At 34.4% G+C, this 5948-nt stretch overlaps 1 protein-coding gene across 5 annotated transcripts in view; it reads right to left on the bottom strand.

Moving 5' to 3' along the window:
* LOC117170366 (glycerol kinase-like) overlaps window positions 1-5948 on the bottom strand; it is a 331719-nt gene that overhangs the window by 324761 nt on the left and 1010 nt on the right. The gene's annotated exons all lie outside the window — the stretch shown is intronic.

A 5948-nucleotide genomic window follows, 5' to 3' on the forward strand; every position in this document is an offset into this window, starting at 1 on the left:
TAATCTTCTATCCTTCAACACCATATCGTGGATTTTATTGATGATTTCGGGAGTACTTGCTTCTACGGGCCTTCCTGAACGTGGTTCGTCACTTATTGATGACGACCACGCTTAAATTCATTTACCCAGTTATAAACCGTTGCTAAGGCAGGGGCAGATTTGCCATGATCTGAGTCCAATTCATTTTTTATCTCATATTGAGTTAAACCCTTTAAATAAAAATGTTTGTTTACCGCTCTGAACTCGTTTTTTTCCATTTTTCTTAACGAACAATTTTTTTTTTCAATTGGTTATAAAAACACGTAAACTCAGAAGATGTAGACTGTGACTGCACCATATATCTAGTCGGGAGTGGTGCTGACTGAAAACAGATGATTTGGAGCGATTCGCGCGCCATATGTTGGTCATTCTAAGGACTTATTGAACTACCCTCGTACGATTCGATATTTGTGTGCGAGGTGATTTTCGGCGCCTGAGACTTTTTTCACTCGTTTCGCTCGTGCAAAAACCATTTAATTCGCTGAATAATCACCTACCAAACCCGTATCGAGATGTACTAGTAAATCAAACGCGACCTTCCGCCTGAAAATGCACTGCGCAACGCAAAAGCGCAGTTGGTCAACCTGCTAAAGTTTAGATAGAGATCAGGTTGGGTTGTCGGTTGGGTTGGCATCACTGCTATATGAAGTTTGGATATTTGCCGGTTTAAGCTAATTGCAAAATAACGGCACGAAATTGAATGTTACAAAACATTACCGTGACATAATGCTCACTACAGCACTTATTACATCGCTACAATCCTAACGAGGTGCCGCATCTACGTTTATAATTTCTTTTGCAAGTCCTGAATAATCACGTATCCCGCCCCACCCCTGTTCGCAAAATGTGCGAAATAACTGACCAGACACAACAGATCACTAGTCGATGACGATTGGCGGCGATCACAGATCATCACAACAACAATAATATAAACCCACAGAATCACGGTAAGTACATATTAATCCTATGTAAAACATTAATTCATCGCCTAATTCAAAACAGAACTTTCTGAAAAGGCACCCTCGTAATAAGAAGTATTATATTAACACGAGGTATATACAGTAACTTTTAAAGCAACAGATATGAAGGTAGGTGATCAATTCCATTCATATGAGGCCTTAAAATACGCAAATCGGGAACATGAGATAAGAAACTCCATATTACTCTGGAGAAGAGATTTAAAAACAATAGCTAATGTTCGATCAAAGAAAAAAGTTAATAAGAAACTCCAACATGAAGAAATTAAATTAAGACTATTCCAAGATTTAATTTTTGACGCAAAACGTATTTTCTAATTCTCGGTCTTAAAACGGGCTGCATTATCACACTCTCGTTATTCTAAGAAAATATTAATAAAAAAATGTTCTCTTTATTCAGATCTTTTAAGCAAAAATGTCCAATGATAATTCGATTCCGAGTTACAAAAGACGGCAAAAATCTCGAACTAAAACAGATCGCAGAAACTCACAATCACGAATTTAACGAGGTACTTACTATATAATTAGGATGCCTCATGAAATCCTTTGGTTTTGATTTTCTAAGACCTTAAAATTGAAATTTTTTTCTTTTGGTGAGAAAGTGATTTTTTATTTTTTGTAGATTAAAAAATACTTAGAGGTCGCTATGAAGTATTTTTCTTGCCGAATATTCGACTTTCCAATGTTTTTGAATTTTAATTTTTACAATTAAAATTATTCAATCTTGTGGAATGCAGAGAATAATTTATTGGGTTGCCATGTGTTCCTAAAATTTGTTTGGTTGAGAACAAAAAATTATGAGGTGGCTATTAGCACCCTTTAAGTTGCGATTTTATGAGTTGAGATTAAAGGGTCATATTCATCTCGAAACCTTTTTCAAAAATTATAGAACCCTCATGAAATATTAGTTTCCTTGCTGACAACAATTCCTACTGTTAGATTTTTTTATTAATACTTGTCCTTGAATTAATAAATCATTTTTTTTCAAGCATTTTAAAAGTCGATAAATTCTTGTAAAAAGATAGTTTGTAGTAGTTTATTTCCAAAATTTGACTTACAAAATATATTTTTGACCCCACAAATAATATAGGTTTCAGGCTTTATAGAATTAAAGTTTAAAAATAGAGATTCATTTGAAGAAACATTGATTTCGTAATTACAATATGATCTCAAAAGATAGTATTAGTTCTCGTGCTTAGTATTTTGTGAGTAAAACTTAAGAAATAATAACAAAATTTTCACTAATTGAATATTATGCTACTGGTAAAGCCATATGTAATAAAAACTAATTTTGCATAGCTTTTTACTAAATTCTGATGATTTTAACCATAATCTAGATAGGTAAAGTTCCAAAAAGGTCTCATTTCCAATTTCTTTCGTACCTCATGTATCAATGTTATTATTATATATTTTTCAGGTGCAAACGTGAGTATTTACCAGGATGAAAATGCCAACTTTAAAGGTTTATTTATGGAAGCGGAATAAATGAAATCAACTCTCCAGGCCAACCCTCACTTTCTTGCTTGTGACGCAATACACAAAACCAACGATTAAGATCTACCAGTCTTTTTAATGATGACAGAAGACGGAAACTGGCAAAGTGAAATAGTAGCACTTGGACTGCTAGTCAGAGGATAAGGATAGTTTATCCTGGCTCCTTAAGACATTTAAAAATGAAAATCCGGATACGGAATCCGAACTAAAATGCGTCAATATAGACAAGGATATGACCAAAAGAAACGTCATCATAGAAATATTCCCAAATATCAATCTTATTGTCTGCAAGTTTCACGTATTAAGAACATTCAAGCGCGAAATTACAAGCAAAAAACGGAGATATCAGGAGTTGAAAGAAAGCTCGCTTTACAGTACCTGCCACAAATGGTCTACACAAAAACGGATGAAAAGTTTTTGAAACTCGAAGAGGAATTCAGAGAAGCCGTACCAATCGCAGTTGTGGAGTATTACGACAAAAATTGTAGAGACGAATGGAGTCATAACGATAATTTCGTTAAATTTAATTTCAACAACGATACAAATAATAAATTAGAAAGAGCCAACGGCACACTCCAATCAGCGGGTGACAAACACAGTGTTTTTTAAACTTGCGTTGACAATATTTTCGAAACAGTCAACGTTTTAGCTAATAAACGTGAACACTCCGCTATTCTCTATACAAAGAAAGATTTACGTCAAATTTGCTGAAGGAATCGCCGAATATAAATACCATCATATTCTCACTGTGACTACGTATCAACAGACTTATATGAAACAGTCAAGGTGATGATAGAAAGCTGTACTTGTCAGTTCTACCTAGCTATGCTTTTACCCTGTAGGCATATTTTTGCCTTACGAAAAGAGCTTAACTTACCACTGTATAGTGAGAGTCTCAGCTTAGAACGCTGGACAAAATCATATTATATGAAACATCACACAGCTTTTAATAACAACGCAACAAATAAATCACTCCCAACAGTATCATTAACGACTCGAACTGCTCCATCAAGAAAATTGTCCTTTCCACAAAAGCGAAAATTACTATTGCCAAACACCGAACAACTAGCTACACTTGAAGCTCTTCGTTCAAACGATTTGTTTAACTAAGAAGGAAAAACATAGACACGCTGAAAAACTTATGGAGACAGGGAATTGAAGTAAAAATAGTCCCCCTTCAAAATTGAGTACGCATTTCTATTTTTATGGAAAAATTAACTCAAATAAAATGCATGCACATACAATTAATTAACAATCTAATCTTATAATAGGACAACACAGAAAGTGAATCAGATCTTTAAATGCCGATACACTAGGATAAGTAGAACAATTATCATTCTCAAGTTGGGCAAAGCATTAAAAAGGCCAGAATCTTAGCAACAGTGACCGAAGAAGCCAATTCCGAAGAACCGGTATACGCATTGAATAACTTAAGTCAAATGATGAAAACTGATAAAGAAAAATATCATTAAAATAAAATTTACCCTTCGACATTCTAATTTTATAAATCCACTCTTAAGGTGAGAGAATATGTTCCCTCTTCCTCTCCTTCTCCATCATACCGAAATAGCCAGCCCATCAAATCGAAAAACATTAATCTCGTATCTTTAGAACAAACTGAGGTAAGCAGAATATCAAATTTATGATTCTAAAATGTTATTTTGGCCAACATTTATTTACGAAATACACTTTTATGCTTTATTAATGCAATATGAAGAATATTTGATACAATAATTGTAGCTGCTTTATTTTCTAGACTCCAGAGAATCAGAATCAATTCTCTCTAATACAACAGTTACAGCCAGGTAAATCAACTGACAAGGATCAAATAGGCAGCATAACAGAAAAATTGGATTCAAGGGAATTATCTTTACTGATGAAAGTCCAATTGCCGGTAGCAACAAAAGAAAGAGGGAGGCCAAAAGGAGCGAATTTAAACGTTATAGGACTAAGCATCGAGCGAAACCAAAGCTTAACTTATGCGGACAAAAGTCTATTAAATAAGAAGAAGTTTATTCTATCTCACTTACTAAAAAATAAAAATCTTATGAATGAAATTAACAAAACAGGATTCATAATTTGCAAAGAATCTTTACAAAATTACCTCACAAAGATACCACATTCCCTAATGGATAGTCAAATTAAAATTATAAAAAGCTACTTTGACGCACCTGCTTGGACCGAAGTACAAACCATCGTCAATTTACGAAGAAAATCGAAAAAATTCGACTGCGCTGTATGTAATACAGACACTGAAGATACAAATTTATCGAGTATATGTTGCGATGGGTGCTTAATATGGAGGCACTTACAAAGCGTTGGACTAAAACAGTCTCGAAAGAAAAAAATTGGTTCTGCGAATATTGTTTGAAAAAATAAGGTGATTGATTTTCTTTCTGAAGAGAAAAATTACTGTGTTATTTTTGTAAACCTAATTGATTATAATTATGTTAGCGAGCCACTTTAAAGCTCCCGCTTGGAGCCAAGTCTATTATTTATTATTTTTCTCTTATTAATAAATATAATCACTATCAATATAATTTACTCACCACGTAAGAAATGTCTGTGATTGCTAAAAAGTATTTGGTTTAAATTATAATAAATATAAAAAATGTTCTCTAGATCGTAAGTAAAAAAAAATGTTAATAAATTGAAATAAAGTGTTATTGTTATGATCAATAAGAACGTTCTATGTTCACTAACTGATATCAATTTATTTGCCTGTTTCAATAAGTTAATGTATATATATCCATAGCCAATTTCTAAAGTGTAATTCAATATAATTTGTGTGGGTAAAAATGGGATACTCGAAATTATTTAAGGTTCAGTTCATATTCTCGGAGTGATATGAAAAACAAGTGGGACTTCTGGATAGTTATGAGGTTTAAAATGGGGGTGGGTGTCACCGAATGGGAAATCTCCCCAAATAGTGGTATGAAAAAAAACCATAAAAAAAGGATATGTATAAAAAAATAGGCAACAACACAAAACTTACAGTAGAGGTGAAAAATAAATTATTATATAACAAGTAACTCTTAAATTCTAGAGTTTAGGCAAACAATAGCCTCGCCACAAGACGTTGGCCTTGGAAAAGAGGTAGGGGTGCGACCTTAAATTATTTCTGTGACCAGTCACAGGGGTGCCTTCCGCCCCCCACGTGGCGTTGTAGAAGGGGTAGGGGTGCAACCTTACATTATTTTTGTGACCAGTCACAGGGGTGCCTTCCCGCCCCCACGACGCATTGGAAAAGGGGTAGGGGTGCGACCTTCCATTATTTTTGTGATTAGTTACAGATTGGAAAAGGTGAAGGGGTGCGACCTTAAATTATTTCTTTGACAAGTCACAGGGGTGCCTTCCCACCCCCACTTGGCGTTGGAAAAGGGGTAGGGATGCGACCTTACATTATTTCTGTGACCAGTCACAGGGGTGCCTTCCCGC

The sequence above is a fragment of the Belonocnema kinseyi genome, chromosome 3 (genome assembly GCF_010883055.1).
Source record: "Belonocnema kinseyi isolate 2016_QV_RU_SX_M_011 chromosome 3, B_treatae_v1, whole genome shotgun sequence".
In the NCBI taxonomy this organism is placed as follows: Eukaryota; Metazoa; Arthropoda; class Insecta; order Hymenoptera; family Cynipidae; genus Belonocnema; species Belonocnema kinseyi.